The sequence below is a fragment of the Microcaecilia unicolor genome, chromosome 3, assembly GCF_901765095.1.
Source record: "Microcaecilia unicolor chromosome 3, aMicUni1.1, whole genome shotgun sequence".
Lineage (NCBI taxonomy): Eukaryota > Metazoa > Chordata > Amphibia > Gymnophiona > Siphonopidae > Microcaecilia > Microcaecilia unicolor.
Genome location: NC_044033.1, coordinates 104,897,770 through 104,924,535, shown reverse-complemented (window position 1 = coordinate 104,924,535; position 26,766 = coordinate 104,897,770). Strand labels below are relative to the sequence as shown.

The 26,766-nt window shown below is 44.0% G+C and overlaps 1 protein-coding gene across 1 annotated transcript in view; it reads left to right on the top strand.

The window, feature by feature from the left end:
• Positions 1-26,766, top strand: part of CFAP61 (cilia and flagella associated protein 61) — a 676,218-nt gene that overhangs the window by 551,468 nt on the left and 97,984 nt on the right. The gene's annotated exons all lie outside the window — the stretch shown is intronic.

Genomic DNA, 26,766 nt, shown 5'->3' with positions numbered 1-26,766 from the left:
CCCGCCCACCCAAGCGCAGTTGAAAAGCGCACAGCATTCTCTACTGTCATCATTGCGTTTGCGTAGCCATAGAGTACCGCGGCACCCGCTCAGCTGAGCTCCTCCAGCCCACCTACCTTTCGGGCTTGAGGCAGAGGCATGCACGGCACGATGCAGTCGCAGATAGCACTGACTGAGTTGAAATGCAGGTTGCAGCTCTGGTGGTGACCCCGTGCATGATTGTGATGTCCTCTTCCGCTCTGAGGCCGCTGGGTGGTGTGCTGCTGATATTCCATCCTACCCGGTATGCTGTGGCTGTGCGCGCTCAGCCTCATTCTCACTCCACTCCGTCCATCAAGATAGAAGTGTGATACAAAGTACAACAAACAACTGAACTGTGGTGCACCGTGCAACTTTACTGCCAAGCAGCTGCCAGCCCACTGAGCCCAGCCTAGCAGGTAATAAAATTTTAAATACGTGTTTTTTTTTTAAACAGCATAATTTTTAACATCGTGTAATTTGTTTAAAATTAAGCTAAGTGGGGTATTATATATATATATATATATATATATATATATATATATATATATATGTATTGCCCACCCATATTAGTTCTGGGCCCAGCCAAAATGTCAGGTCTGGCTACGCCACTGGTGCAACCTTTTGTTGATTTACTTTTGCATTAACCACTCCTCCTTGTTTTCTCACTCTTTATTGTCTTTGTTAACTGTTCCACTGCTCTTGGAAATGATCTCTCTTGTAACTTTTTTTTTGCTTAGTGTTTTCACTGGCGTAAACCATCTTTCTATTTGTCTTGTCCATCTTTCGTTTCCATCGTTATATAAACTAAAACTAGAATAAATGTCGTTCACCCAGTTACATTTATAGGCTGAGTAACTTTGTCTTGTGCTAAACACATGCCAGTCAATATTCAGCAGGTGGTGGTCAACGTGTTTTAAAGGCTGACCATTGCCAGCTAAGTTGGACCTGGATATTCAATGCCAGGGTCAGGCACTGGGTCTAACTAAGCGACCAAAGTTAGGACTGCTATTTATGCAGTCGTATTTGGTCACTTAGCTATGTGGGCACTGGCACTGATTATTGCTGGCGACCGCACAGCTGTCAGCTCCTCCCCAGCTCCACCCTTAGAGACCCGATATTCAGTGGCACTGCATAGAGCACAATTTAAGCAGTGGGGGGGGGGTGGGGGGTGGAGATTTTAGATTTAGCTCACAGCAACTTACATTCAGGTACAATAGGTCTTTCCTGATCCCCAAAGGGCTTACAATTTATAGTAACCCCCCCCCCCCCTTTCACAAAGCCGCACTGAATGGGCTGTGTCAGCATTACTGCGCTGCAGCCACTCGCATGGCTTTTTAAAAGGGGGTAAGTTTGTACCTGAGGCCATGAAGGGTTAAGTGACTTGCCCAAAATCACAAGGGATCCCTTGCTTTCTTAATTCTGGGCTCTAACCATTATCCTATTCCTCCACTTCAACTCAAAAAGCTGTGTTCTTCAGTTCTGCATAAACCATCCAAGATCACCATGATTAGGTAATTTTGGCACTTTTAAGGGGGTTCTCTTGGCTTTTTTTTTATTAATGTTTCACTGAGTGAGTCCATTGTTCTTTTCTTCAAGGTAGTTGTGCCAGAAATTTACCCAAGTGAATTCTTGTATTTGTGTAGCCCTCTTTATAGAAAAAAATGTATTTATGATTTTCCTTACTACATCTAAAAATCAGGTCAGTATTACAAGTTCTGCTCCAAATGCAAACAGACAATATGTATCAGAAGGTTTGCTACAAATGTCTGAGACAAGCTACAATGATTCAGGCTAAGGCATCTTAAGTAAGGATGTCACCAAGGTCAGTTCACATGATTGATCTCTGGCTAAGGGGCATGCCTGAAGTGGACTCACTTTTGACAACCATATATCTGGTGGCCAAAACTGTGGTAAAACTAAGACATGACCAAGGAGCTGTGATCCTTATAGCTGCTCCCTTAGGTTAAGATAGATGTGGATTCCACTCCCTTCAGATTTGTCTCTGAAAAAAGCAGAGATGTTAGGAGCATCTCCAACTCTGGTCACATATAACCAGGGAACTTTACTCCAACCTAATATGCAGACGCTGGACATTGAATGGGATATAACACAATCTTGGTTTCTCTGAAAAAGTAGTCTAAAATCATTTTGTCTTCCTGCAAATAAAATTCACTAGGAGGTGTCATGGTTTGAAATGTAAGAGTTTTGCCCTCTGTTGTTATATTATTGGGCTCATTTTTGAAAGAGAAGGGTGCCCATCTTTCGACACAAATCGGGAGATGGGCGTCCTCCTCCCAGAGTCGCCCAAATCGGCATAATCGAAAGATGATTTTGGGCACCCTCAACTGCTTTCCGTTACGGGGATGACCAAAGTTCCCGTGGGCGTATCAAAAGCATAGCGAAGGCAGAACTGGGACGTGCTTAACACATGGGCGTCCTCGACCGATAATGGGAAAAGAAGGGCGTCCCTGATGAACACTTGGCCGACTCTACTTGGTCCTTTTTTCTTTATGACCAAGCCACAAAAATGTGCCCTAAATGACCAGATGACCACCGGAGGGAATCGGGGATGACCTTCCCCTACTTCCCCAGTGGTCACTAACCCCCTCCCACCCTAAAAAAAAATTTTAAATATTTTTCCAGCCTCTATTCCAGCCTCAAATATCATAACCAGCTCCATGACAGCAGTATGCAAGTCCCTGGAGCAGTTTTAGTGGATGCAGTGCACTTCAGGCAGGTGGACCCAGGCCCATCCCTCCCTACCTGTTAAACTTGTGGTGCTAAATGTGAGCCCTCCAAAATCCACCAGAAACCCACTGTACCCCCCTTTACCCCTAAGGGCTATGGTAGTGGTGTACAGTTGTGGGGATTCGGTTTTATGGGGGTTTGGGGGGCTCAGCACACAAGGTAAGGGAGCTATGCACCTGGGAGCAATTTCTGAAGTCCACTGCAGTGCCCCCTAGGCTGCCCGGTTGGTGTCCTGGCATGTGAGGGGGACCAGTGCACTACGAATGCTGGCTCCTTTCATGACCAAATGGCTTGGATTTGGTCATTTCTGAGATGGTCATCTTCGGTTTCAATTATCGCCGAAAATCGGGGACGACCATCTCTAAGGACGACCATCTCTAAGGTCAACCTACATTTCCAGATTTCGGCGTCCTCGACCGTATTATCGAAACAAAAGATGGGCGTCCATCTTGTTTCGATAATGCTGGTTTCCCCCGCCCCTTCACGGGGACATCCTGCAAGGACGTCCTCAGAAAAACCTGGTGCCCCTTTCGATTATGCCCATCTCTGTGTACCAACACCGTTTTTCCTAGAAAAAAGTCCCCACTGGATACACTGGATAGACGTGAGCCAGTTGATATAGGTACGTATTTTCAAAGCACTTAGGAGTATGTTTACTAAGGAGCATTAGCATTTTTAATGTTCCTATAAAGTTAAGGTGCATTAAAAGCTAATGCGCCAATACATTCCTATAGGCGCATTACTGTTTGACGCGCATTAGCTTTTAACATGCATTAAAAATGCTAACGCGCCTATAGCGTGTCTATGTAAACACAGGGGTTAGACTTACAAAGTTGCACAGTAACCTATGGAACTTTGTAAGTCTAAGTGTTTTGAAAATGAGCCCCATTGTATATCTGGATTTTCAGAAATCATTTGACAAAGTACCTCTTGAGAGACTCCTGATGGAATTAAAAAGTTATGAGATAGGAAGCAATGGTGGATTGAGAACTGGTTAAAAGATAGAAAACATAAAGTTGGTTTAAATGGTCAATATTCTCAATGGAGAAGGGTGAATAGAGGGGTTCTCCTGGGATCTGTGTTGGGACCACTGCTTTAAATGACCTGGAAAGTTGTTAAATCACAAGAGGATTGTCAGATAAAGAGGACCTTATGAGACTGGGAGACTGGGTATCCAAATGGCAGATGACATTTAATGTGAGCAAGTGCACAGTGATGCATGTGGGAAAGAGGAACCCAAACTATAGCTACATGATGCAAGGTTCCACATTAGGAGTCACCATCCAGGAAAAGGCTCTAGATGTCATCATCGATGGTACATTGAAATCCTCTGTTCAGCATGCATCAGTGACCAAAAAAGCAAATAGAATGATAGGAATTATTAGGAAAGGAGTGAAGAATATAATATTGAATATCATAATTCTTCCATATTGCTTCATGGTGAGGACCCACTTCAAATACTGTGTATAGTTCTGATCACTGCATCTCAAAAAAGATATAGCTGAATTAGAAATGTTACAGAAAAAGGCAACCAAAATGATAAAGGGGTGGAATGACTTTCCTATGAAGAAAGGCTAAAGAAGTTAGGGCTGTTGTAGAAGAGACATCTGAGGAGAGATATGTTAGAGATCATTTTTGAAACAACAAAACGTCTTCTTTTTGGTCTATTTTTGAAAAAAAAAGTCCAAGTGAAAAATGTTGAAGATCAAGCCATTGGGATGTAGGACGAGCCAACGTTCTTAGTAGACTTGCCACACAAACATCCCAGGAGAGCAATGGGGTACCCTAGGGGCACTGCAGTGGACCTCATATAAAATCTCACTGTTACTCCCTTATACTGTCTACTGAGTCCCCCCAAACCCACAGAAAACCTACTGTACCCAACTATACACCACTACTTATGGGTGAAGGGGTCACCTATATTTGGGCACAGTAGGTTTTGAGGGAATGTGGGAGGGCTCACACTTTCCTCCAGGAGTGTAATAGACAGAGTGGGATATGGGCCTGGGTCTTCCTCTCTATAGTGCACTTCACTGACCACTACACTACTCCAGGGACCTGCTTGCTGCTCTAATAGACCTGGCTAGAACATCTGAAGCTGTCAGAGAGGCTGGTAGGTAATATTTTTAATAATATCTTTGGAGGGTGGGAGGGGGTCAGTGACCACTGGGGGAGTAAGGAGGGTCATTCCTGATTCTCTCCAGTGGTCATCTCCTCATTTAAGGCACCTTTTTGTGCCTTATTCATTCTAAAAACATGTCTAGACTAAAATGTTGAAGTTTCAGCCCTAGATGTTTTTATTTTTTTTCTATTATGGCTTTAAAATGTCCAAGTGTCAGGAATACCCTAAGCCTAACCCCGACATACCTTCATGTGATTTAGACGCACTGTGGATTAATTGCATAGGTAAGTGTCTGCAAAATAGGTTTTGAAAATACTGATTTGGATGTTTTGAGAAGAAATTTGTTCAAATGCTGTTTTATGACACTTTTTGGACATTTTTCTCTTTCGAAAATGAGCCCCATATTATAATAACAAATAAAATAGAAAGGAATGCCATATTAAAATAGAACAGACCTGCAATACACATACAAGTTTATTTAGCATAGATATATACTAAAAGAAGGACAACCAACTCTTATCATAAAAAGTGGAGTAGGATGGGTAGATATGAATCACTTGTTTACTCTTTCCCAAAGACCATAAGAATAGCTTACTATATACACTGTAACTTAGACCAGTTCCTTATATGTCTTGTTTAACGGTACAAAGAACTTGCCTTGTGTTTAGCCACCCCGCTGTTGATCCCATTTTGTCCCCATCTATATATCTGCACTTTGCCTTTCAGTTACATGGTAAGCAGTATTGTAGAAAATCATTAGCATCATATCCATGTTATCTGAATGTTCAAATGTGTGCTTATTAGATGGTTCATTAGTATTATGCCGACATTGCATTATATTTCTGCTATTTGAATTTCAGTGTTAAATGTGTATATTTTTGATACTGTGTCATGTTATTCCTATTATGAGTTTCAATTTGCTGTTTTCAAGTTTATCTCATTTATTGTATTTATGTGTATATTTGGTCATTTTACTATTTTATGCTGTTAACAAAATTGTAACTTTTATGTTAAACCAACTTGGGAGAATCTCTTCATAAAGCGTTAATATATCCCAATAAATAAAAATAAATAGTCATGGTAAAGTCCACATGGGCCTTACAACTAGATGAATGATTCAGAATTGCTCTTATATCCTCATTTTACAATATTTAAATAAAATGTATTTAACTGCATGATCTTATAATAACAACGTAGTTTGGACTACACCATTTTATCCCTGATGCAGAGAATTTGAAACATGATATTATGTCAGGTGATTAGAGATGTAGATTGAATTGAAGTCATAATGGAATTTTTATGAGATAAGAGAAAATATATTTTTTAAATGATTTTGCAGTTTAAATGTACTTGGTGATAGAAATTACACAAAAATATGATTGGATACTGAATCACTAAAGTACTGTTTAGTTACTGTGAACCAATGATTATAGTCATGTGAGGAAGTTATCCAGTTGACTTATGGAGGTTTTTATATGATTTCTTTTGTCTTCTCATATATGAAAGAGGTCTATAAAATAATGAGTGGAGTGGAATGGGTAGACGTGAATCGTTTGTTTACTCTTTCCAAAAATACTAGGACTAGGGGGCATTCGATGAAGCTACAAAGTAGTAAATTTAATATAAATCAGAGAAAAGGTTTCTTCACTCAACGTGTAATTAAACTCTGGAATTCGTTGCCAGAGACTACAGTAAAGGCAGTTAGCTTAGTGTGGTTTAAAAAAGGTTTGGACAGCTTCCTAAAGGAAAAGTCCATAGACCATTATTAAATTGACTTGGAGAAAATTCACTGCATAAAATGTATTGAGTTTTTTTGGGATCTTTCCAGGTATTTGTGACCTGGATTGGCCACTGTTGGAAACAGGATGCTGGGCTTGATGGACCTTTGGTCTCTCCCAGTGTGGCAATACTTATGCACTTATCTTTGTATGAAAAAATACATGGATAAGTACATAAGTTCATAAGTATTGCCATACTGGGAAAGACCAAAGGTCCATCAGGTTCAGCATCCTGTTTCCAACAGTGGCCAATCCAGGTCACAAATACCTGGCAAGATCCCAAAAAAGTACAAAATATTCTATACTGCTTATCCCAGAAATAGTGGATTTTCCCCAAGTCCATTTAATAATGGTCTATGGACTTTTTCTTTAAGAAGCCTTCCAAACCTTTTTTAAACTCCGCTATGCTAACTGCCTTTACCACATTCTCTGGCAACGAATTCCAGAGTTTAATTACACATTAAGTGAAGAAACATTTTCTCCGATCCATTTTAAATTTACTACATTGTAGCTTCATCGCATGACCCCTAGTCTACTACTACTAATCATTTCTATAGCGCTACAAGGCATATGCTGCACTGTATACCATACACAAAAGACAGTCCCTGCTCAAAGAGCTTACAATCTAGATAAGACAGGTAAACAGGCAGAACAATAAGGGTAAGGGAATAAAGAGGTGAGGATAAAAGGACAGGCAAGGTAGTAGTGGTTAGGAGTCAAAAGCAGTGGTAAAGAGGTGGGCTTTAAGTTTGGACTTGAAAACGGCCAAAGACAGGGCTAGACGTACAGGCTCGGGTAGTCTATTCCAGGCGTGAGGTGCAGCAAGATAAAAGGAACGGAGCCTGGAATTAGCAGTAGAGGAGAAGGGGACAGATAAGAAAGATTTATCTACAGAACGGAGTACCCGAGAGGGGGCGTAGGGAGAGACAAGAGTGGAGAGGTACTGGGGAGCGGCAGAGCAAATGCACTTATAGGTCAATAAGAGAAGTTTGAATTGAAGCGGAAACGGATAGGGAGCCAGTGAAGTGGCTTAAGGAGAGGGCTAATGTGAGCATAGTGACTTTGGCGGAAAAAGAGTCGCGCAGCAGAGTATTTTTGGAAAGCGTAAACAGATGCTTCACATCTACCCATTCAACTCCACTCATTATTTTATAGACTTCTATCATATCTCCCCTCAGCCGCCTTTTCTCCAAGCTGAAGAACCCTAGCCGCTTTAGCCTTTCCTCATAGGGAAGCCGTCCCATCCCCTTTATCATTTTCGTTGCCCTTCTCTGTACCTTTTCTAATTCCACTATATCTTTTTTGAGATGCGGCGACCAGAATTGAACACAATATTTGAGGTGCAGTTGCACCATGGAGCGATATAAAGGTTTTATAATATCCTCATTTTTGTTTTCCATTCCTTTCCTAATAATACCTAGCATTCTATTTGCTTTCTTAGCTGCAGGAGCACATTGAGCAGAAGGTTTCAACGTATCATCAACGACAACACCTAGATCCCTTTCTTGATCTGTGACTCCTAACGTGGAACCTTGCATGACGTAGCTATAATTCGGGTTCCTCTTTCCCACATGCATCACTTTGCACTTGCTCACATTAAACGTCATCTGCCATTTAGACGTCCAGTCTCATAAGGTCCTCTTGTAATTTTACACAATCCTCCCGCGATTTAACGACTTTGACTAACTTTGTGTCATCAGCAAATTTAATTACCTCACTAGTTACTCCCATCTCTAGGTCACTTATAAAAATGTTAAAAAGCAGCGGTCCCAGCACAGACCCCCGGGGAACCCCACTAACTACCCTTCTCCATTGAGAATACTGACCATTTAACCCTATTCTCTGTTTTCTATCTTTTAACCAGTTTTTAATCCACAATAGAACACTACCTCCTATCCCATGACTCTCCACTTTCCTCTGGAGTCTTTCATGAGGTACTTTGTCAAACGCCTTCTGAAAATCCAGATACACAATATCAACCAGCTCACCTTTATCCACATGTTTGTTCACCCCTTCAAAGAAATGTAGTAGATAGGTGAGGCAAGATTTCCCTTCACTAATAATAATAATCTTATATCTCTATATATAAAAGGCACCACCAACGTTCTAAATGAAGCCTCCAGCCGGAAGTGTGAAGGGGGAGAGATATCCGGTTTCCCCATGAGTGTCTGCCCCGCCCTCACTCTCTCTGTAACACAAACAGTGAAGGAAAACACAGCAAAGCACAAAATCAAATCGTGTGAAGGAAAACACAGCAAAGCACGAAATCAAATCGCTCTCTCTGTAACAGTGAAGGACTCAGAGGGGGGAGGGGAGAGAGGGCAGAAGCCCTCACTATCTCTGTATGCTGTCCTCACTTGGATTTCAGGGCTCTGTTCTTTCCTGGTTTTCTTCTTATCTCTCCCAGCATACCTTTAGTGTATACTCTAGTGGATTCTCCTCTACTTCTATCCCACTATCAGTTGGTGTACCTCAGGGATCTGTCCTGGGACCTCTTCTTTTCTCCATCTATACTTCTTCCCTTGGTACTCTGATCTCATCCCATGGTTTTCAGTATCATCTTTATGCTGATGACTCCCAGATCTACCTCTCCACACCAGAAATCTCAGCTGAAATCCATGCCAAAGTATCAGCCTGCCTGTCTGACATTGCTGCCTGGATGTCTCAGTGCCATCTGAAACTAAACATGACCAAGACTGAGCTTCTTATCTTTCCCCCTAAACCAACCTCTCCTCCTCCCCCATTCTCTATTTCTGTGGATAACACTCTCATCCTTCCTGTCTCATCAGCTCATAACCTTGGGGTCATCTTTGACTCCTCCCTCTCCTTCTCTGCACATATTCAGCAGACTGCTAAAACCTGTCATTTCTTTCTCTATAATATCACCAAAATTCACCCTTTCCTTTCTGAGCACACTACCAGAACCCTCATCCACACTCTTATAACCTCTCGCTTAGACTATTGCAACTTGCTTCTCACAGGTCTCCCACTTAGCCATCTCTCTCCTCTTCAATCTGTTCAAAATTCTGCTGCACGACTAATATTCTGCCAGTGTCGTTATGCTCATAATAGCCCTCTCCTCAAGTCACTTCACTGGCTTCTTATCCGTTTCCGCATACATTTCAAACTCCTCTTATTGACCTATAAGTGCATTCACTCTGCAGCTCCTCAATACCTCTCCACTCTCATCTCTCCCTACATTCCTCCCCGGGAACTCCGTTCACTGGGTAAATCTCTTTTATCTGCACCCTTCTCCTCCACTGCTAACTCCAGACTCTGTTCCTTTTGTGTTGCTGCACCATATGCCTGGAATAGACTTCCTGAGCCGGTACGTCAAGCTCCATCTCTGGCTGTCTTCAAATCTAAGCTAAAAGCCCACCTTTTTGATGCTGCTTTTAACTCCTAACCCTTATTCACTTGTTCAGAACCCTTATTTTATCATCCTCACTTTAATGTTCCCTTATCTCTTGTTTGTCCTGTTTGTCTGTCCTAATTAGATTGTAAGCTCTGTCGAGCAGGGACTGTCTCTTCATGTTGAAATGTACAGTGCTGCGTACATCTAGTAGCGCTTTAGAAATGATTAGTAGTAGTAGTAGTAACACAAACACAGCAGGAAACCTAACACTGAAGGACTCGACTCCGAGGGGGGAGAGGACAGAGAGCACAGGGGAAGGGAGAGAGGGCAGAGGGCAGGGACACACACACTCCCAAATGCACACAGAAGAAAACCTTGCAAGCCCCCGTTTCATTTGCATCAGAAACCAGGCTTTTTTACTAGTATTTTTATAAAATAAGCTCTAGATCCAGTCCTAGTCATGTGCACACACATTCTCACACTTTCTTCGAAGCGGATATAAATGTGTTCATGTACTCTACACATGTAGTCACATCTATATAAATAAAATCCCCCCTCAGACGTTCTGAAGCTCACTCCATCTGTCCTGAACTTCTGTCCTCCTGGTAGGCTAGGCTATTCGGACTACTCACCCTCAGTCTCAGCCACGCCCATCTGGGCCGTAGGCCACGCCCCATCTGCACATAAAAAGCACCCTCAACGTTCTAAAGCACACTCTGAGGCTTCAACAGTTCGTATGTTCGAAGCTCTGTAACCATTTTTAAGCACACTACATCTCTGCCCCGCCCTGACCTATCAGAGAAGGGAGAAGTGTCACAGTTGCACCGCTCTGACCTATCAAAGGGAACTGAAACAGGAAAAGGGAGGAGCGTCACACCGAATGACGGACCTATCAGAGGGAAGTCAAATAGAAGAAGGGAGGAGCGTCAGAGGCCAAGGGGACGGCCGTATCTACGTCTCATAGGTTTCCTTGCTTTCTTTTCAGTGTATTGCAGCTGCAGCCACTTAGGTAAGTCTAGCAAGCCTGTCAGCTACTGAATACAGAAAGCAAAAGATAGCATGTGGGAACTTGCTCCATTTTGTTCTCTGGAATGCAGTGATTATTATACAAATGGTCTTGCTTTCATTATTTTGGTAGGGGCTGCCTTCATGACTGTCCACAGTCCCCCCAGTCCTGACACCTGACAGGGGGGGCAGGGAAGGACACTCACTGTCTCACATAAGCACTCGCACACACTCATTCTCACATACACACACGCTCTCTCACAGACACACTCACACCCACTCTCTGTCACACACACACACACTTGCCCATTCTCACTCTCACACAGTCACTCTCACAGACACTCTCTCAAACATACACACTCCGCGCAAAACCTTGCTAGCGCCCGTTTCATTTCAGCCAGAAACGGGCCTTTTTTACTAGTATTTTATAAAATACCCATGTAGATCACAACTCCACCCCTGCTCCACACAAACTGTGCCCCAGGAACGCCTCAGTGGAGGAGGGTAGTTAGTGGGGTCCCGCAGGGGTCTGTGCTGGGTCCGTTGCTTTTTAATGTATTTATAAATGACCTAGAGATGGGAATAACTAGTGAGGTAATTAAATTCGCCGATGACACAAAATTATTCAGGGTCGTCAAGTCGCAGGAGGAATGTGAACGATTACAGGAGGACCTTGCGAGACTGGGAGAATGGGCGTGCAAGTGGCAGATGAAGTTCAATGTTGACAAGTGCAAAGTGATGCATGTGGGTAAGAGGAACCCGAATTATAGCTACGTCTTGCAAGGTTCCGCGTTAGGAGTTACGGATCAAGAAAGGGATCTGGGTGTCGTCGTCGATGATACGCTGAAACCTTCTGCTCAGTGTGCTGCTGCGGCTAGGAAAGCGAATAGAATGTTGGGTGTTATTAGGAAGGGTATGGAGTCCAGGTGTGCGGATGTTATAATGCCGTTGTATCGCTCCATGGTGCGACCGCACCTGGAGTATTGTGTTCAGTACTGGTCTCCGTATCTCAAAAAAGATATAGTAGAATTGGAAAAGGTACAGCGAAGGGTGACGAAAATGATAGTGGGGATGCGACGACTTTCCTATGAAGAGAGGCTGAGAAGGCTAGGGCTTTTCAGCTTGGAGAAGAGACGGCTGAGGGGAGATATGATAGAAGTGTATAAAATAATGAGTGGAATGGATCGGGTGGATGTGAAGCGACTGTTCACGCTATCCAAAAATACTAGGACTAGAGGGCATGAGTTGAAGCTACAGTGTGGTAAATTTAAAACGAATCGGAGAAAATTTTTCTTCACCCAACGTGTAATTAGACTCTGGAATTCGTTGCCGGAGAACGTGGTACGGGCGGTTAGCTTGACGGAGTTTAAAAAGGGGTTAGATAGATTCCTAAAGGACAAGTCCATAGACCGCTATTAAATGGACTTGGAAAAATTCCGCATTTTTAGGTATAACTTGTCTGGAATGTTTTTACGTTTGGGGAGCGTGCCAGGTGCCCTTGACCTGGATTGGCCACTGTCGGTGACAGGATGCTGGGCTAGATGGACCTTTGGTCTTTCCCAGTATGGCACTACTTATGTACTTATGTACTTATGCCTATATGCGCAGACCTAAAAATATGCGTATTCTTGTCAGAATACTTGTTTGCATGTTTAGAGTAGTTTATTGGCACTTGATATACCACCTTAGGGGGTGCATAGATCAAAGTGGTTTATAATATATTATAATTCAAATAACAGGAGAGCAACTACAATAACAGATAAGATAGCCACACACATCAGAAAGGACAGCATAAATGGTGGTTACAGGAGGAGAGAGAAAGATGTTAAGCAGATCTGGTATTCATATCACTTCAGGCTCTTAGCCCAGACTCCTCAAAGGCCAGGTGAAAGAGATGCGTTTTTAGAGAGATCTTAAAAGTTGGAAGGAACAATTCTCTTGGTTCTCTAGGGAGATTGTTTCACAAGACAGGTGCCAAAAAGAAAAATGCACTCTGCCTGGTAGAATGTAGATGAGCAATAGCTGGGGAAGGAAAAACCAAATGAGGGTCAATGAGAGATCACAATAATCTTGAAAGACTGTATGGAATAACTATTGAGGCAAAGTAACTTGGAACGCCCTCTAGTACGGCGTTGAAGAAAAAGTAGTTTAAATTTGAAATGATAGGCAATTGGGAGCCAATGTAAATGAATCAGTAGTTTGGCAGATGTGATCAAATCTGCTGGCACAGCATATGAAATGGGTTCCAAGTTTATTGAGTTTCTAAGGGCCCTGTTTTGTAAGCCACACTGTAGGTGCACTAGCATTTTTAGCTTGCGCTAACATTAGAGACACCTATATATTCCTATGGGTGTTTCTTGCATTAGCACATGCAAATTTTTAGTGTTCTCTAAAAATGCTAGAACACCTTAGTAAACAAGGCCCTAAGTTTATTAATAATATCCCACACATCATATGAAATATCTGAGCAACTAACAAATCTGATATAATAGAAGGAGAGGAAGGAGAAAAAAATGGAGAAAAAAAGGAAGGGGGAGGGTAGGCAGTATCACAATGGGAGGAAAAGGAACTACAATATAAGCTAGGAAAGATAAGGGTAGCATAGGGCATAGATAAGAGTAATTACAGAGGTAATATAGGCATACCTCGGGGGGGGGGGGGGGGTGCTTGCAGACACTTCAGCTAAAAAGCAAGAATCCCAGCATAGATCATATTACAGTAGTCTAGTTTGGAGATGAAGAATGCATGAATTAATGTCTGTATTGTATCATCATCAAAATAATCATGTACAGATATTTAAACAAATCAACCAGTTGAATGTAGGAATTAAACAAAAATGGAACCAATGAAGGACGTTTTTTGAACAGCTGATGATCCAACAAACCGTTATTTTTGACTGTTAAGTTTAAGATGATATTCATGCAACCCTTTAGCTACAGAGTCTAAACAAAGTTGGAGAGGTTTGAGGCCAGGACTATGTAATGTAATATAGAAAACTAAAAGGATATCATCTGTATGAAATGAAAACTAATGCTTTCATCTTGAATAATGGTAGATAGAGGGCTGAGAATTGCATTGAACAATAGAGAAAACAAAATTGAGCTTTGGGGGACCCTGCAAGTTATTGGAGTGCAGGATAGAGCAGATGTGGAGGGTCATTACAAAGAAAGAATGGCCTTGCAGAAAGGATGTGAACCAACAATGCACAGAATCTGCTAAGCCAATTTCGGATAGTCTATGTAAGAACAGGATGTGGTTAACAAGGTCAAATGCTAATGATAAATTAGGGAGACAGTCAGTGCCACACAGCCTATATCTAACATGGTATGGATTTCACTAAGCAGTGACATCAAGATAGTATCTGTGCTGTGGCCTGATCTAAATTCAGATTGCTGGTGGTGCAGGGCAAGTGTGATCCACCAACTGGTTGTAGACTAACTTTTCCATTAATTTGGAAAGGAATAGAAGGTTGGAGACTGGTCTATAATTAATAGGATCTATAGGGTCAAGATTCCCCTTTTTCAAGCCTAGGCAAGTAATACCATTTTCAAGACTGTGGGACATGTCTACCACTACACAGTGTTATAAAGTGCTTTTTTCGTGCGTAAAAGCAGCTTTACAAATAGGAAAGCCTTTTATACAATTACCATGCATCTGTGCATTAGTCATAATGCAGTGAATGGCCTTCAATGTCTTGTGAAGAGTCTACCTGTAAGAATTTTTTTTTACAATGCCAGTTCATGTATACCCATTTGAGGGGCATTCAGGATGGATACTGACTTGTCAAGTAAAAACTGTTGCTTGCAGTAATATACATATGTGGAATAACTAGCAGAGCATAGGAGAGCACACATCAGAGGCTGAATAAACACCACAGCTTCAGGATTATTGCATATTTTGGTTCAACAACCTGACAAGTCCCTATAGATCCAGAATGAGGAGGCTCCAGCTGAAAGCTGCACATACAACGTAACATACATTTTCCTTAAAAAATATGGAATATATGCTCGAAGCAGGAGAAATAAGAAATCTAAACTATTATTTTACTTCACCACAGAGCCAATTAGCAACTGTAGATAGGAAAAACATTTTCTGGTCCAATTGTCAATATGTTGTCTGTGAAGCATTAAAAAAAGGAAAATTAGCTTTTCACAATCAAGATTAGAGTTATTGGAGGTAATATTCAGCCTGCAAAGGTCAGTTTTGTTTTGTTTTTTTATGATAGCTGCTGTGGTCTTTTTTATACCTGAATAATCAGTGCCAGTATCCAGGTATCTGCTGGCACCGAATATCTGGGTATGGGTTGGCCAGCACTACATATTCAGTACCAGCAATATTCAGACCTGTACCCAGATAAAGTTAGGACAGCCTTTTTTTGACCTAACCTTATCCAGGCAGTTACCTGGTTAGTAGACTGAACATCGAGTTTGCCTCCTTTGTCACACTCACGGGTCAGATCATTTCACTTTGTTTCTTTAATAACAGCATTGGCTTCCCATCTCTTTTCGAACTCAGTACAAATTGCTAATTCTCACCCGTAAAGCAATCTACGCAGCTCTTACCCCTTACTCCTCTTCTTGCCTCCTCTGTTTGGCCAATACTCTCCACCTCTACATTCTACTTCTAGCGTTGACCCGACTAAACACCACTAGACTCTCAAATTTCTTTTTTGCTGCCCCTGCCTTTTGGGATCATTTTCCTTCTGCACTCCAGCTCAAGCCATCATTTATCAAATTTAAAGCAGCCTTGAAAACTCATCTTTTCAGCTTGGCTCTTGGCAGTGAGGAGGAGCACAAGCAAAACACATCCCTCTTTTTTTAACTTCTGTATTCTTTACCAGTTAACTGTTGCAATCATTTTACTATCTGATGAACTTTCATTCCTTTCTATTTCATGATTTGGACTTAAGTCGCATCAAGCTCTGGACCTGGACTGTCCTGGCCTATTCGGATAGTGCCAAGGCAGTATGACCAGATATTCAATTGCATTACCCAGATATGATATGCTGTTCCTATCTCCCACCACACCATAGCAAGGGTTCTTTCTTATTGCCAGCGCAGTCAATAATGTCACAGCCATGCCCAGCAGCTGATGGAAACTCTTCCTTCCTGTCTCGCAGCATGGAGGTATTGCTCTTCCTATCTCCCATCACACAACAGTGAGTATTTGCTCTTATTGCCAGTGCGGTCAATAATGTCACATCCATGCCTGGCAGCTGATGGGAATTCAGAAGGCTCATTCCTTCTTCCTGTCTCCCAGCTTGCAGATACCATTCTTCCTATCTCCCCTTTTTCGTTCAATTTATAATTAAGCTCTAGAATGTGTTTGCCATAAGATGTAGTAAAAGCGGTTAGCTTAGCTAGGTTTGGAAAAGGTTTGGACAGGTTCCTAGAGGAAAAGACCATAAACCATTTTAACTAGGTAGACTTGGGGAAAGACACTGCATATTCCTGAGGGTAAGTAGCATGGAATTTATCTAATTTGGGGGATCCTGCTAGGTAATTTTGACTTGGATAGGCCACTATTGAAAACAAATCTGGGCTTCATGTATCTTTTTTTTTTTTTTTTTTAATTTCAAAAGGGCTTGATGTATACTTGATCTGACCTATTATAGAATTTCTTATGTTCCTCTATATCTGGGGGCATGCAAAAGCCTTCAATGGTTCAGGATCTAGCCACCAATACACCTCAAAAGACCCATGATGATGTTATCTTTCCTCCTGCATCCAATCCATCATTGACATTTTTCAATGAAAAGTTGGGCAGGAATGTTTGGGAAATACTAATGCGGATGAATGTATGGTAGACCAGGACCGACTTTTAGCAGACCGGGACCGATTCTCAGCAGACTGTGTTTGTGAGGAGCTAGCGAAACTAAAAGTAGACAAAGCGATGGGGCCTGATGGGGATACATCCAAGGGTACTCAAGAAAATTGGAGGTGTTTTGGTGGCTCTGATGTCAGACCTCTTCAGTGCTTCCTTAGAGTCTGAAGTGGTCCCGGAGGACTGGAGAACAGTGGCGTACCAAGGGGGGCGGTGGGTGCGGTCCGCCCCGGGTGCACGCTCCTGGGAAGGTGCTACGCGCCTGTCAGCTCAGCTCGTTCCTTGCTCCCTCTGCCCCGGAACAGGTTACTTCCTGTTCCGGGGCAGAGGGAGCATGGAACGAGCGAAGCCGACAGGCGCGCGGCAACCCCCCCCCCCCCCAGCAGGTAAAAATGCACCCGGGGGGTGTCCTTTCGCCGGGGGGGGGAGGTGTCCTTTCGCTGTGGGGGGGGGGTGTCAGCCACCCTAGGAACGTCGCTGCTGGAGAAGGGTGGATGTGGTCCCTCTGCACAAGAGCAAAAGTAAGGAGGAGGTTGGGAATTACAGATCTGTCAGTCTGACCTCGATGGTGAGTAAACTAATGGAAATGCTTCTAAAGCGGAGGATCGTGAGGTTTCTTGAATCAAATGGCCTGCAGGAGCCGAGGCAGCATGGTTTCACTAGAGGCAAGTCATGTCAGACAAATATGATTGATTTCTTTGACTGGGTGACAAAACAATTGGACGTGGGAATGGCGCTAGATGTGGTGTACTTGGATTTTAGTAAAGCCTTTGACACAGTTCCTCACAGGCAACTGATTAATAAACTGAACGCCCTCAGTATGGGACCTAAAGTGACTGACTGGTTTAAAAACTGGTTAAATGGGAGGAGACAGAGGGTAGTGGTAAATGGAGCTTGCGCTGAGGAAAGGGATGTTGTCAGTGGTGTACCGCAGGTATCGGTCCTCGGGTCAGCCCTTTTTAACATCTTTGCGAGTGACATTGCAGAAGGGCTGGTAAGGTTTGTCTCTTTGCAGAACCAAACTCTGTAATAGGGTGGACACCCCGGATGGTGTGGATGGCATGAAGAAGGATCTAGCGAAGCTTGAACAATGGTCCGGTAATTGGCAACTAAGATTTAGTGCTAAGAAATGCAGGGTCATGCACTTGGGTTACAAGAATCCAAGGGCACAATACAATATAGGGGGTAAAGTGCTTCTGTGTAGGACTTGAGGGTGATTGTGTCTGATGAACTTAAGGTGGCCCAACAAGTAGAAAAGGCGACAGTCAAAGCCAGAAGTATGCTTGGATGCATAAGGACAGGGATGACCAGCAGGAAAAAAGAGGTCATAATGCCCTTGTATAAGTCTCTGGTAAAGTCCCATTTAGAGTTCTGCGTGCAATTCTGGAGACTGCACCTATGGAAAGATATAAACAGGATGGAGTCAGTTCAGAGGGCGGCTATCAAATTGGTAAGTGGTCTCAGTCATAAAACATACAGTGATAGGCTCATGAACCTCAACATGTGTATGAGAGGCAGGAGAGAGGAGATATGATAGAGACGTTTAAATATCTCAGTGGCATTAATGTACAGGAGGTGAGCCTTTTTCAGTTGAAGGAAAACTCTGGAATGAGAGGGTATAGGATGAAGTTAAGAGGTAATAGGCTTAGGAGAAATCTATGAAAATACTCTTTCACGGAAACGGTGGTGGATGCATAGAATAGCCTCCCGGAGGAGGTTATGGAGACGAAGTCTGTGTCAGAATGTAAGACAGCGTGGGACAGGCACTTGGGATCCCTTAAGAAAAGGAGGAGTTAGTGGGTACTGAGGAGGGGCAGATTGGATGGGCCATTTTGCCCTTATCTGCCATCATGTTTCTATGCTGAATCACCATCTGGCAAGAATCAGTGCATGGGTACCATCTACATGGACAGCAGTGCTGAGGAAGGTTTGTCTGATCCTAGAGTCCATGTTGGTACCTGGAGACATGTTATATGATTTGGATTTAATACTCACCTTTTCCAAATCTCTAGGCAATTTACATTCAGATAAGCAAGTTATTTCCCTGCCCAAGTAGGCTTACATGCTAAGTTGTAGCTGAAGCAATGAAAGCTGAAGTGGCATGCCCAAGCTCACATATAGTGTTAGTGGAAGAAACAGGATTTGAACCCTGGAGTCCCTGATTTAAATTCTGCTTCTCAAACTCTAAGCTACTTCTCCATTCTGGGGCATCAAAGGGCACCAGTACCAACTGCCCTAATGTTCATTTCCAGGGCATCGGGGCAGAAAATGTCACTGAAGAACTGGCCTGCATTAGAATTTAGGCCCCGAAGAAAATCCTCAGAGGCCCTGTCACTGGCCAGCTGTACATTCCATCCTCTTCTACCAAACATTTTCTGATATGGAGTCTAAATGGTCTCGGGGGGGGGGGGGGGGGTATGCATACAGATCTGAAGAATATAGAATCCCTTTTCTGCTCAGAAAGGGAGAAAGTTCTTCCAGATTTTGTAAAAAAAAAAAGAAAAAAAGACTTAAACCATTTAAGTTTCAGAAAAGGGCAGAGCCCATGAGTGAAGTGCTCAACATCATCCAGTTCCTCAAACAACCCCCCCCCCCCCCCCCCCAGAAACCATGACAGTGGCCTTCACAGTGTCCTTAAGAACATAAGCATTGCCATACTGAGACAGACTGAAGGACCATCAAGAACAGTGGCCAATCCAGGTCACAAGTACCTGGCAAGATCCCAGACAGTAAAACAGATTTTATTCTGCAGTGGATTTTCCCAAGTCCATCTTAATAATGGCTTATGGGCTTTTCTATTAGGAAATTATCCAAACCTTTTTAAAACCCTGCTAAGCTAACTGCTTTCACCACAGTCTCTGTCAATGAATTCCAGAGGTTAATTACACATTGAGTGAAGAAATATTTTCTCCGACTTGTTTTAAATTTACTACTTAGTAACTTCATTGCATGCTCCCTAGTCCTAGTACTTATGGATAGAGTAAACAAGTGATTCACGTTTACCCATCACACTCCACTCAGTATTTTATAGACCTTTATCATATCTTCCCTCAGCCATGTCTTCTCCAAGTGGAAGAACTCTAGCTGCTTTAGCCTTTCCTTATAGGGAAGTCATCCCATCCCTTTTATCATTTCTGTGGCCATTCTCTGTACCTTTTCTAATTCCACTTTATCTTTTTTGAGATGTGGTGACCAGAAATGCACACAGTATTCAAGGTGCAGTCGCACCATGGAGCGATACAATGGCATTATAACATTTTCAGTTTTGTTTTCTATTCCTCTCCTAATCAGTGGCGTAGCCAGAAGGCAATTTTTGGGTGGGCCAACAGGTTGGATGGGTGGGCACTAGAGTTGCCAACGTTTTTGAAAAAGAAAAAAACAGCAAACCTGATGCACCCATGCTCTGTCCCTACCCCACTCCCCATAACTTCAATGAGGGTTGCAGTGCAGGCTTCAGTGGCTGCAGGCCAATTGAGAGCTAAGGGAAGTACAATAGACTGCACTATTCAGCCCCACTGAGCCATGGTCCTCCAACACATATATGGTATTGAAGCCAAACACATTCTGCATCCAGAGAACCTCCTGGCCGTCCACCAACAATGGATACAGAGCACAGCAAGGACAATTCACCATAAAACTCATCATATAAAGAAATTTTGTTTTCTAGTGTAATCTCAATTACAGACATATTATAAATTAACTTAAAAAAATCTATAAAACAAAAGTCACTCAGAACCTAGAGCAAATCTACCATGCCAACACTAACTTCCAAAAACAAAGATCCTACCTATGAAAAAGAAGTGCCTTAAATATTATAGTAGGGCCCTAAAATACAAATACATTTATCAGGAAAGCTGAACAAGCCAAATTACTACAGAATGCTACATTGAAACTTCATGCTAACAGAATACCTCAGTCACACACACAAGACACAAATGCCAAATACAGAATAAGTGACCACAAACTCTAGAAATATAAATTAAACGGAAATCCCAAGAAACTAGACCTTGCATGTAGTACACCACCAGAGAAACAAGAAAGAAAGGCACTTGCTCCTGTGCAAAATATAAAGATGACACATGCCAGGGATGGTGTTAGGGGATGCAATTAGGGTAATTGTGCTTGGTTCCTTGGCCAGAGAAAGCCTGCATGCTGGAAGCTGAAGGAGCAGCCTGGTAATGGACTTTGGGGTCCTTTCCTAGATTTCTGTCCTGGACCCCAGCCATGTTTACCATCAACTTTGGCAAGATGTACATTCCAAATCCAACATATTATATTCACAACATTGAAAATAAAATATTTTTTATACCTTTTTGTTGTCTGGTCATTTTTTTCTCAAATCATATTGGTCCCAGTCTCTGGTTTCTGCTTCCCTCTGTCTTCTCTTAACTCACTTGCCAGGGTCTCCTATTTGACATTTCTTCTTTCTTCATGTCCATCATCCATCTCCCATCTCTGTTTTCCTATATTTTCTTGTTCAGTATCTCCCCTGTGTTCATATCCCCTCATCCATCATCATTCCTCTGTGCACCTATGCACCCCATGCCCAGCATATCCCTTCTGCATTCCTATTCTCTCCCTTGTCTGGTATCTCCCCCCCCCCCCCCCGTGTCCATATACCCCCCTCTCCAGTGTCCAGCATTTTATCTCTATTCTATATCGCCTCCCTTGGTCAGGCATTACCCCTCTGTGCCCATGTGCCATCCCCATACAGCATCTCACATTTGTGTCCCTGTCCCCATGCTCCCACCTAATGCCCATCATCTCCCTTCTGTATCTGTATACTTCCCTAGGTCCCCTTTCTCCCTCCTCCACACCAATGTGTCCCTCTCCTCGCTGATCACACCCCCAACCAGCTTCTCTTCCTCTCTTTCCTTCCCCTTATGCATCTGGCTCTTTCTCCCTGCATCTCTCTCCCTTCCCTCTGCATATCATCATCTGCATATCCAGCACCTTTCCTTCAGCCCCCCCCCCCCCACACACACGTCCAGCATATCTCCCTTTCATCCAGCCCCCCTACATGTTCAGCACCTCTTTCCCTTTAATCCAACTCCCATACATGTCCAGCACCTCTCCCCTTCACTTCAACCCTCTGCATATCCAGCACTTCTCCCCTTTCCCTCCACCCCCCTGCATATCCAGCACCTCTCCCCTTCCTTCCACCCCCCCTATATATCCAAAACCTCTCCCTTCCCTCCAACCTCCCCTCTGCAAATCCAAAACCTCTCCCCTTCCCTCCAACCTCCCTCGGCAAATCCAAAACCTCTCCCCTTCCTTCCAACCTCCCCTCTGCAAATCCCAAAACCTCTCTCTCTCCTTCCTGCCAACCTCCACTCTACAAATCCAAAACCTCTTCCCTTCCCTCCAACCTCCCCTCTGCAAATCCCAAAACTTCTCTCCCTTCCCTCCAACCTCCCCTCTGCAAATCAAAAACCTCTTCCCTTCCCTCCAACCTCCCTTCTGTAAATTCCAAAACCTCTCTCCTTCCTTCCAACCTCCCTTCTGCAAATTCCAAAACCTCTCCCCTTCCTTCCAACCTCCCTTCTGCAAATCCCAAAACCTCTCTCCCTTCCCTCCAACCTCCCCTCTGCAAATCCCAAAACTTCTCTCCCTTCCCTCCAACCTCCCCTCTGCAAATTCCCAAAACCTCTCCCCTTCCTTCCAACCTCCCCTCTGCAAATCAAAAACCTCTTCCCTTCCCTCCAACCTCCCCTCTGCAAATCCCAAAATCTCTCTCCCTTCCCTCCAACCCTTGCAAGTCCAGCACCCTTCTGTTCCCTCCCCTCCCTGCCTCCGCTTACTGGGCCAGCACGCAGCACCCCACTGACTTCCTCACCCTCTCCCACCCCTGCCGCAGCACTTCATTTAATGTTGTCGGCGCTGCTGTTAGTTTCCCACCCCCCACGGCGGCGCTTTACACTTTACCCGACGGCAACGCTACAGATGCAGCGCTGACGTCCGACGTCCTGCTCCGGGGCCTTCCGCGTCCCGCCTCCGTAACAGGAAGTTACATCAGCGTGGAAGGCCCCGGAGCAGGACGTCGGACGTCAGCGCTGCATCTGTAGCGTTGCCGTCGGGTAAAGTGTAAAGCGCCGCCGCGGGGGTGGGAAACTGTAACAGCAGCGCCCACAACAACATTAAATGAAGCGCTGCGGCAGGGGTGGGAGACGGTCACGGCAAGGATCTGCTTCTGGGCGGGCCTGAGGCTAAACTGGGTGGGCCTGGGCCCATCCAGGCCCACCCGTAGCTACGCCCCTGCTCCTAATGCCTTCAGGAGGCAGAGATGAAAATGTCGGAGAGCACCCTCCCCCCCCCCATGCAACTTATTAACAAGAAAGCTTACTCTGTGCGCAGAACCCAGAAGTCTCCCAGATTCAAGAAGCAGCCACTGAGGGGAATAATCGAACGGCGCTGGCGAAATAGATTGCCGGTGATCTATTTTGGTGGCACCGCAAACAGCTGGCCGGAACCGTATTATTGAAAAAGGTGGCCAGCCATCTTTTCTTTCGATAATACGGTTTGGCCCGGCCAAATGCCAGAGTTCGCTGGGTTTGAGATGGCCGGTTTTGTTTTTCAGCGATAATGGAAACTAAAAGCAGACATCTCAACCCCGGCTAAATCCAAGGCATTTGCTTGTGGGAGGAGCCAGCATTTGTAGTGCACTGGTCCCCCTGACATGCCAGGACACCAACCGGGCACCCTAGGGGGCACTTCTAAAAATTTTTTAAAAATATACAAATAGCTCCCAGGTGCATAGCTCCCTTACCTTGGGTGCTGAGCCCCCAAAATCCCCCCCAAAACCCACTCCCCACAATTCTACACCACTACCATAGCCCTTATGGGTGAAGGGGGGCACCTACATGTGGGTACAGTGGGTTTGGGGGGGGGGTTGGAGGGCTCCACACTTACCACCACAAGTGTAACAGGTAGGGGGGATGGGCCTGGGTCCGCCTGCCTGAAGTCCACTGCAACCAACAAAAACTGTTCCAGGGACCTGCATACTGCTATCAGGGAGCTGGGTATGACATTTGAGGCTGGCATACAGGCTGGCAAAAAAGTTTTTTATTTTTATTTTTTTAGTGTGGGAGGGGGTTGGTGACCACTGGGGGACTACGGGGAGGTCATCTCCAATTCCCTCCGGTGGTCATCTAGTGAGTTGGGGCACCTTTTTGAGGCTTGGTCGTGAAAATAAAAGGACCGAGTAATACTGGCAAAATACTGATTAATGCCGCTTTTGTTTTTTCCATTATGCGCTGATGCCGGCCATCTGGTAGCCACGCCCATGCCCGCCCATGTCTTGCCTTCACTATGCTGCCGACGCCCCCTTGAACTTTCGCCGGCTCGGCGACGGGAAAGCGGCGATGATGTAAAAAAAGCAGCTTTCGATTATACCAATTTCGATGCTTTTGAGAGATCGCTGGCCATCTCCCGATTTATGTCAAAAGATGGCCGGCGATCACTTTCGAAAATAAACCCGACTGTTAGTCAGATTTGCATCAAACATATGAAGACTCACTCAGCATCCCTGGGAAGAATGCTCATACCATGGATCATCTTGGGAGAAAGGTTTACAAGAATGCTGTATAAATATTGGGTGGAACATTTGTTAGGACACTAGTGGTCAACAGAACAAAAAGTATAGAAAACACATGATCAGATCAACCTATGATATATTTAGATGACATTGATGCTCACAGACTCTCTTGACTGATGATCAGATATGATATACAGGAAAAACTCGCCAGCATGCAGTGCAAGAGAGAGAATCTTTTCATAGATGAGGTCAAGGAAATTGTGGATCAGATTAAAAACTATTACTTTATGCTGCAGACCTTCTCTGCAGCCTCTTCTGACTCACCCTTCAGATCAAGCAGAAAGTATTTGAGTTGGGCATCAAAGTAGCACTTTTATTCACTGAAGAGGACTTATCCTTGGTCTCTCCTGTCAACACCAGTAGGAGCCCCACTTTCATCCCAGATAGCAGAGTGTCCAAAAGCCACAACATATTCTCTGATTCCACTAGCAGATAAAAGTCTCAAAACGTATTGGCCAAGACAGAGTTAGTTCATGGTCTTAGGGGAGATGTCCATCAGGGAACCAATCTGACAGCCAACCTCTGTTCCATGGCATTGTTTACCAGCAGCTTTTCCTTAAATTTTCTGTAAATCCTTTAAACCTCACAGCCAGCATTACTTCCAGCAGTATTGCTGTCACATAATAGCCTCTCCCAATGAGGCTCACAGCACTCTAGTTTCTACTAAATGGCTTTATTTTAAGGTGCAGCATGTGGATTCAAATACTTCCACCATGCTCCATGCTGCTTTGGCCCCTTTCACTGCCCTCTGTCTTTTAGGGCTGAAGAAGATAGAAGGGGAATGATCCCATTCATATTTCAGTTGGCTAAAAGAACACACCCACATGACTATTTCCCAGAGCTGAGAAAAATAAATGTAATTTTACTCACAGTTCCTCAAAAGAAAAACCTCAGTTATGGGTCAAATAAACATCATTGGATGTAAAAACTGCTGCAACAGAGGGAAGCAATCTTTGCAACCATGCAGTCAAAGAGGATGTTTGCAACCATGCAGTCAAAGTTTCAACACATTCAGTTTTTCTAATGGGATTGTGTGCACCTGTTGGGCACTGCACAACTTCTCAAACCTTGGAATCAGATTGGACAGAGCCACCTTCATTTTCTGTTCCACAATGATTTTTGTGTGGTACTTGGCTTTTATCACATCAACTGCTGAAAACCCTGCTTCTGAAAGATATGACGTCGCAAATGGAATTAGTATTCGTTGAGCTTTAGCACTTAGCAGAGGATATTCATCTTTTATTAATATCCAAAACTCTTTTAGTTCCATGCTGCCAAATTTTGTTTTTAAGGTCTTGTCATAAGACAGCTCAATAAGATTTTCTTCTTCTGTAGAGGTAAATTTAGATGGGGCCTTAGCACTGAATGGGTCTTGAATCCATGCAAACGTCTCCATATGTTCAAAAAAGTATTTTTGAAATCAGTGGCTCAGCTTTGTTAGGTGCTCCTCAAAGCATATTACAGTGTGTCGGTCAAATAAACATCCGTTCCTCTCTTCCTCCCCCACCCCAGTATCCATTCCTTTCTTTCCTTCCCCCCCTCCCCCCCGGCATCTGCGCCTCTCTCCCTCCCCAGACTATCTGCAAGCTGTCACCAACAGCGATTCCAGTAAGCAGCCTGCGCCAGCCCTGCAGGCTTCCCTCTACTTACTGAGTTCTCGTCAGTGTGGTCAGCTGCCTTCCCTCAGAATCACACAGATGGAAGACTGTAAAGCTACCAATCTCAGCTCAGCTGGGATTGGTTATGGAGCCTGTCAGGCTCCTAAAAGGGTAATCCTGATTGGGAAGCAAGGAGTGAGGCTCTTTGTTTCCCAATTAGGATCGCCATTTTAGGTGCCAGATAGACTCCGTGACCAATCACAGCTGAGCTGTGATTGGTAGCTTTCCCCAGCCTTGTGTATCCATGTGTAGTTCACATTGGCACCGCTACGTAAACTAGGCCGTAGTAGTAGGGATTATTGCGGGGGGGAGGAGGTCCACTCCCTGCTCCTTGCTGCCAACACTTGTTCTGGCGCCATTTGGTGTGAACTCCCGTCTGCGCACTGTGTCACCACTGTAAGTTTGCCACAGCACACTGGGGTGCTGTAGCGCACAGTTTGGGAAACGCTGGCATAGGGGACAAAATAGAACGTATGGAATGTGTGCTTTAGAACTAATCCTTAGAGAATGCAGCAAAAGAGAACCAAATATATATATTGAATAGGATAGCAGATAGTCATGAGCTTTGATAGTCATGAGCTTTGAGGTGAACCTCTTGGCAAAACAATCTAATCTCAGGCACCCGAACTGACAAACCTGTTGACTACATTCAGTTAGGCATG